The following is an 8,401-nucleotide window of genomic DNA, read 5'->3' as shown; positions in this document are numbered from 1 at the left end:
TATTAAATAAAATATGTAATATAATATAATATAATAATATATATTTTCCAGACAAGTACTCCAAGGGTGCCAATGTTTTTCCTACCCTCCGGAGAGCTAGAATATGTGTTTTAAGAGATTATTTCTATGGATCTTTGAGTTTCTGCTTAGTTTGCAGTGGAGATAGAGATTGTTCTTTTTTTGGGTAACATAGATCAACTTTTAGAGCATAGATTTTTACTGGCCAGTTTAATAAAGATAACACCTTCCTGTGAGACAAAGTTCAGGCAAGCTAGCCCATAATTGAAACCCAGATTCTTTAAGCTCAGGGTTTCTCTCCTGTAGGGTACCTACCCAGTATACAGGGGTCAATGGCTGCATATATCTTCCTGTTGGAATTGGGTCTCAGAATCTGGGTCAAAGCATGCTGACCTGTACTGATGTAATAAACTATTCTCTGTTCTCTATCATCATATCACACTAGGGGACTCATGTCTTTTTAAAGTACCTATAAACCGTGGCAAGTAAGCTTTGCAGCTTGTATTTCTTAGAAAGATGATTGATACATAGATGATAGATGGATAGATAGATGATAGATGATGATAGATACATAGATAGATGATAGATAGATAGGTAAATAGATATATAAATAGATAGACGATAGGTAGATAAATACAAAGGTACAAAAATATAGCAATATAGAAGAATGACACAAAGATCCATGCGTCAATTTTATATATTTACAATTTAGTAAGCACAGATAAGTGTAATCAGATGTTTCTTCTTCTGTGTTTTGGTTTGTTTGTTTACTTGTTTGAAGACTGGGTCTTATGTATCCCAAGTTGGCCTCAAGCTCACTATTTATCTGAGGATAACTTTGAACTTCTGATCTTGCTGCCTCTACTTCCATAGTGCTGGAATTACAGGCATGCATCATTGTACCCAGTTTTATGTGATGTTGAGGATTGAATCTGGGACTCCCTGAATGCAAAGAAGCATTCACAATTGAGCTACATCAACAGCCCTCTTGTTTGAATATGAAAGCTGGATGCAATGTTACAATAATATGCAGACAATAATACCATGGAAAGCAAGCTTCTCACCGCAGAATGATTGGAGATAAAGTAGCTACGTCATTTTGTCTGTTGGGAATCTGACCCTGTTCTTATGTCAGGCATTATGTAGGGCTCTGCTTTCAACTTGGAGCCTGCTAAAATCTCACCCAACATGCATAATCCACTGACACTCTTTATGAGGGTCATGAGTGAAGTACTATCCTAACAAAAAACCCAGATCTCTTAGAAAAGTGTCATCTGCACTGTCTGACAGGGAACAGGTGTTTAGTGCACAGAATTTAGAAACAGGAGCCTGCTGCTTTTAAATATAATTGTCAAGTGATCAGTGTCTTCTGGCAAATGATGCTGGGAATGGAGTCTTTCTTTGGAGGACAGATGAAACTTTATAGTTGCTGGAGGTTTAAAGGTTTGTTAAGATGGCTGTGCATGCAAATGTTCTCATCCATTTCCACTGGAACAGATGCAAGGTGTTTATGAAAATGGTTTTGCTCATAATAGTTTCATTTCTATAATTTGAAGTGAAAGAAAAAGGGTAGAGTGACATCATATGAAGATTTCTGTGGTTTGTTTCTCCATCATATTGTGGGACTCAGATAGAGGGTTAAGACAAAGAAAAAGAAGAGGGGCTGGAGAGACAGATCAGTGATTAAGAATGTTTACTGCTCTTGCAAAGAACCCAGTTTTGGTTTGCAACACTCACATCAGGCAGCTTACGACTACCTGTAACTCCAGTTCTAGAGGCTAAAATACCCTCTTCTGGCCACCAAGATCACCTGTTTGCACATGGTGCACATAAACTCATGCACACACACACACACACACACACACACACACACACACGCTAAAAATAAAATATTTTTAAAGGAAAAGGAAGAGAAGATATCGCCTTTTAATTTGTTGTGCAAAGGGAGGAGATGGCTGAGCCCTTATCTGACAGACTTAAGGAATATAGATTTAAATAAGGACTATTCTTTTAAAATCTAAAAAATTTAAAATAATAATTCCTATACAAATTCAGGCTATAAGAAGGACCTTTAAAGTAGGATTTGGCCACCAAAAATGAAACAAGTTAATTCATCATAACTGATTTTCTAAAAAAAAATCCATCCAGCTCTCTAGCACACAGGCACCAACTGTTTATTCTTTTAGGATTCAGTGCGTTTGTCAACTATTGCTGCCAGCCCTCTTGATCATGGCACTCTTGATGTCCCTGAGGCTCTTGATGTCACTAGGGTAAAAGCTATTGGTTCTTTCCACCAGTATTAGTTCTCACTATCCATCCAAATCTCAGAACTCCAGTTTTATTCAGCACTTTTAAAATACTAGCCGGGTGTGGTGGTGCACACCTTTAATCCCAGCACTTGGGAGGCAGAGACAGGCAGATCTTTGTGAGTTCAAGGCCAGCCTGGTCTACATAATGAGTTCGGGTGAGCAGGAAATGTTGTGTGTGCTTTTCTCATCTCATCCCCCACCCCTCTCCTTCTTCCATAGTCAGACAGATAGAACCTGGGCAGTGATCTTTCACAGGGGGATTGTCTTAACGGTGGAAGGCAACCAGAAAGACAGGAAAAACAAAGATCCTGGATCTCTAATGGCCTTGTACCTTTTCAGATTTCTTCTCTGAACTTTGTTGTTCAAATGAAAGAATAAACAAAATAGCTCTACTAGAACCACTTGCCTCTCACTGACACAGGCTGCTCTCCCAATAGAGATTTTTCACAAATTATCTTTGACAATGTTCCTATAAATGAATTAGAAATTTTCAGGTTTTAGAAAAGATAAAGAAATGCCATGTGAAATTTTTAAAAATCTAGAATAAGCATAGAAGATATGGTCATTTTCAAACAATGAAACTAATGGAGAAATACTAAATTTTCTTCACTATTTGTTATACTTTTCCCACATCAACTAGGCACTGAGGTGATCTGAAGTCAAAATGAGGAGAAAGACATAAAGCCGATCCTAGAATGTTATTGTTGAGTCCAGGAATGCAGGAAGAGAGCTCTGATACCTGGTTATCTCTCATAAATGAGCAGCCCTGCCTGGAATCTACATGTGAAGATGCCTGGATGCCTTGTGGTTAGGCCAAGCAGACTGACAAGGTCATCTCCTCCCTATTCCTTGTCCTTTAAAAACCCTTAGATTGTCAGTTTGATGGTACCCCAATTCCCCTTAGATTATCAATTTGATGGATCTGCACCTTATATGGAAGTTTTGCCCTCTTTCTTTCTCTTACCCTTCCTATAATAAAATACTTCTGTCTAGAACTTACCCACTGTGACCCATGAATTTCATTTTTCAAATTTATGAGGTCTAGAGGCCATTGGCTCAGTGGACTGTGAGCACTTGGCACCCTAACTCCTGAGTTAAAGCCCAGATTGGGGGAAAGGAAAAGCCTCATTCAAACTCAAAATCACCATTTCCCACATCAGGAAGGTGTAGTTGGAACCACGTCCCCCCCCCACTTCCACGCCCCCCCACTTCCTCTCAGCTGCTTGGTATCCAACAACCTCTGCTCTTGTTTATGCTTGTTTCTCCACCTGAAAATGACCCTTTTTTTGTGGGTAACTATGAAGCTTATATGATCTAATACAGACACATGACCAAAGAGTGTGACTGGCTGTGGCCCAAATTCTCTCTGGGTCAGACAAACCATATATTTTATGTGTATTAATTAACTTATAAAGGAATGAGTACCCAGTGCCTAGCCCCGTGCAGCCTCATAGCCGCCTTATCAGACTGTGCAACTCCCATAATTCGCTCACGGTCTGGGGCCAGCAATCACCCCATGTCCATAAAAGTCAGTCCATTCTGTCTTTCAGCTGTTAGGTGCAACTTTCCTTCTCTGGCTTGGCTTACTGCTTCGGTTCCAAGATGGCTCCTGCTCTGCGTCAGGCCCCGCCCATTGGAGGAACCAGCCAATTGGAGACACTGGCATATGCTGACACCTACAGGAATTTTTACATGAGCAATATATTTTATGTATAGCATATGTGTTATAAAATTTGTTAGAGGGGCCTGGAGAGATGGCTCAGCAGTTGAGAGCACTGGCTGTTCTTGCAGAGGACCTAGGTTTAGTTCTCACCACCCACATGGTGGCTAACAACTGCCCTAACTCCAGTTCCAGGGGAATCTGACGCCCTCTTCTGACCTCCATGGACATTGCACAACAGGGGTACACTTACATCACATGCAGGCAATACACTCATACACATAAAATTAAAAAATATTTAAAAAATTTGTTAGAGTGACAATCTTTGCTTTATAACTATCAAAGAGGATTCAACAGTTCTATCGGGAAAAATGACATCTATGGAACATATGGGCTTATGCATATTAAAACTGGGAAAAGGGAAACTAGAGGTAAATAGACTTTCAAGAACATAGGGGCAGGCTCTCTCACATTGAGCACCTAAGAGCCGCTCTGTAAGAAGCCAAAAAAAAAAAAACACTTACCTTCTGTCTGGTTTCGCCATAGCCTGGGCAGCCATGAACGAGCAACCATGGGTGAGTGCATCTCCACCCAGGTTGGGCAGGCGGGTGTTCAGATCAGCAATGCCTGCTGGGTAACTCTTGGCCGGATGCCAAGTGGCAAGATCATTGTGGGAAGAGACGACTCTTTAAACAACTTCTTCAGTGAGACAGGTGCTGGCAAGCATGTGCCCAGGGCAGTGTTTGTAGACCTGGGACCCACCGTCATTGATGAAGCTCACACTGGTACCTGCCGCCAGCTCTTCCACCCTGAGCAGCTTATCACAGGCAAGGAAGATGCTGCCAATAACTATACCCGTGGGCGCTACACTGTTGGCAAGGAGATCATTGGCCTTATCTTGGACTGAATTCACAAGCTGGCTGACCAGTGCACCGGTCTTCTGCACTTCTTGGTTTTCCATAGCTTGGGTGGGGAACTGGCTCTGGGTTCACCTCCCTGCTGATGGAATGGCTCTTTGTTGATTATGGAAAGAAGTCCAAGCTGGAATTCTCCATCTACCCAGACCCCAGGTTTCCACCACTGTTGTTGAGCCCTACAATTCCATCCTCACCACTCACAACACCCTGGAACTCTCTGATTGTGCCTTCATGGTAGAGAACGAGGCCATCTATGACATCTGTTGTAGAAACCTCAATATCGAGTGCCCAACCTACACTAACCTAAATAGGTTGATAGGTCAAATTGTGACTTCTATAACTGCTTCCCCAAAGATTTGATGGAGCCCTGAATGTAGATCTGACTGAATTCCAGATCAACCTGGTGCCCTACACCAGAATCCACTTCTCTCTGGCCATATATGCCCCTGTCATTTGTGCTGAGAAAGCCTACCATGAGCAGCTTTCTGTAGCAGAGATCACCAATGCCTGCTTTGAGCCAGCCAACAAAATGGTGAAATGTGACCATTGCCATGGTAAATATATGGCTTGCTGCCTATTGTGCCATGGTGATATGGTTCCCAAAGATGTCAATTCTGCCATTGCTACCATCAAAACCAAGCATACCATCCAGTTTGTGATTGGTGCCCCACTGGCTTCAAGGTTGGTATCAATTGCCAGCTTCCCACTAGTACCTAGTGGAGACCTGGACAAGGTACAGTGAGCTGTATGCATACTGAGTATCACCACAGTCATTGCTGAGGTTTGGGCCTATCTAGACCACAAGTTTGATCTGATATATGCCAAACATGCTTTTGTGCACTGGTATATGGATGAGGGCATGGAGGAAAGGGAGTTCTCTGAGGCCCGTGAGGATGTGGTTGCCCTTGAGAAGGATTATGAGAAGGTTGGTGTGGATTCTGTTGAAGGAGAGAGTGAGGAAGAATACTGAAGTTAAAATGTCACAATGGTGCTGCTTTTACAGGGAAGTTTATTCTGTTCCAACACTGAAAGTTGGGGTCTGATAAGGTGACTTGTATGTGGCAGTCTGTGCTCTCATACAGTTACTGACCAATGCTTTTAACATGAGTGCTTTGTCATAGACCCAAGCTGTTCATTTAAGTTGGGTTTAAATAAAATATTCCCTGTCTTTAAAAAAAAAAAACAGAACATAAGATACACTCATAAAACTGATCTCTCTTTCTCTCTCTACCTTTCACTCTCTATCATCAAGATGCCACAAAGCAATGATAAAACTATTCATGTATTATGAGAAGTAGGTGAACCTGAAAGGCCCTCAAATTTAGATTTATTTTTTCTACAAAAAGACCTTAAAAGAATAGAATTTGAGGACTGACAGGAAATTTCATCTTACTTGTTTATCTCTGGTTTAGGGCCAACTGAGGCTTAAATCTTTAATCTAAATTCCTGTGGCTATATTAACATTATGCACTTTGTTCCGATATATTCATTTTCTCAAAAATAAAAATCTCATTTCTAGAAATTTGTAATTGGGTCATACATGTCTCTTTACAATATAATGTACTCATTATGTTTCAAATAATTGATCGTTCACAGGGAACACCATGTTCTAGGGGTATATGAGTTCTGTCATCTCTGTTGCTTACCTGGTTACTAGGTATCATACACCCTGAACATGCAGGAGCCTCTGAGTACTGCTGTGTGCCTTCCCTTAGCTTATCTCAGTCATAGTCCTCCTACTTTTGTTGTCATATTTCCAGTTCATCTCTCTTAGTTTCTCTGTCTCTCTCTCTCTGTCTCTCTCTCTGTCTCTGTCTCTGTCTCTCTCTCTCTCTCATGTTTGTGTGGTGTGTGTGTGTGCATATGAGCATGTGCAGGTGTGCTTGCCTGTGCCTGCACTTTGGGTAGCCACAGGTTAACATCAGATGTCTTCATCTGTCCTCCACCTTAATTTTTGAGAAAGTATCTCTCACTGAATCTGGAGCTCACCCTTTCAGATAGACTGGCTGGTCAGCAAGCTCTCTGAATCTATCAGTCTCTAATTTCTCCCCTGGTGCTGAGGCTACCAACATGTAAGATTTTACCTGGCTTTTACATAGGTGCTAAGGGTTGAAACACTACCTGCTGAGACTTCACTCCAGCCCCTACTTTTTCTTATTTCTTATCAAGCTGAAAATACATTTTATGTACTACCTTGAGGAACTCAAAGCATTTTTAAATACAGTAGACAAATTGTTTAAAATGGTTCTTTAAAATTATTTTACTTCACCTAATTGCTTATCTCTATCATATTTATTCTTTTCATATTTCCAGATTGCATTGAGTTTTTGTATCATCTGTTGATTTTTAATCATAACTATTAATCATACTGTTCATATATCCAAAATTCTGATTTAATATGTCTCAATCACTATATCTTCATAATGGGAAATGGTTTTTATTGAATGTTTGTATATGTTATACAGAACATCTTAGTCAATCTTAATCATCTTTATATCTCCTTCCCCCTGACCACCCTCCCATAGCCCCCCTACTGGAATTCATGCATTCTGTCGTTTGTGTTAAGGCCTATCCTGTCATGGTAGTGTCCCCAGACCTCCCTTAGTGCAAATTCATCCACTGGGGTCTAGACAGTCTACCTACAGTCCCTCCCTTTAAGAAGATCAGCTCTTCCTCACCCATCAGTAATCAGCTACCAATAATTCTTTCACTAAGATTGTGGTTGCCCATCTCCACAGTTCTGTGCTGGAGTTTTGTCTGCTTGAGTTTGCATAGGTCTTGTACATGCTGACACCACTGCTATAGGTTCATATAAGCAAGGTCTGAGGAACTTGTAGGACTCTATTTCCATATAGTCATGCACCTCCTCACTCGTTCTTACAATCTTTCCACACCCTCTTCTGAAATGGTCCCTGAGCCCTGGATGGGTGCAGTTTAATATAGGAGTCTTGTCCAAGTACCCACAGTCTCACACTCTGATAGACTTTTACTCTCTATGCTTTGGCTATTTGTGGCATTTTGTATTCCTGGCCCTCTGTTGCATGAGGGAGCTTCATTGACAAGAACTGAGAAATGCATTAGTGTCCTCTTTACCCCTGTTCTATGTTCTATGAGCCTTAGGTGTAATGGTTGCATTGTAGATGTGGCACTTAGACATGGGCGACTCTGTCTGTGTGTGAACAAGTTGTGGAACTCTCTAAGAGTCTCCATCTGTTGCAAAAGAAGCTTCATTGATGAGAGGTAGCTAGGATGCTTGTCTGGAAATATAAGGAACAATATTTTTCACATAGTAAGAAATTACATTTGTCTAACCTTGGGATTTTCTCTAAGATCTATGATCTCTCCAGCCATGTGTTTACGTGTGTTTACAGCTATGTTTACAGTACCACACATGAGTTTCTTCCCATTGAATGGGCTTTAAGTACAATTAGGTAGCTGATTATTGTCCCCAAGATAAAAGTGCCACTACAGCACCAATGTTATTTACTGTCCCAGTC

General features: G+C 41.0%; 1 pseudogene; it reads left to right on the top strand.

Annotated features, from left to right (window-relative positions):
• Window positions 1-4,558: 4,558 nt before the first annotated feature.
• Window positions 4,559-5,874, top strand: LOC103746243 (annotated as a pseudogene).
• Window positions 5,875-8,401: the final 2,527 nt, after the last annotated feature.

Source organism: Nannospalax galili, unplaced genomic scaffold (assembly GCF_000622305.1).
Source record: "Nannospalax galili isolate Female #2095 unplaced genomic scaffold, S.galili_v1.0 scaffold552, whole genome shotgun sequence".
Lineage (NCBI taxonomy): Eukaryota > Metazoa > Chordata > Mammalia > Rodentia > Spalacidae > Nannospalax > Nannospalax galili.
This window is presented reverse-complemented; position numbering and strand designations above follow the sequence as displayed.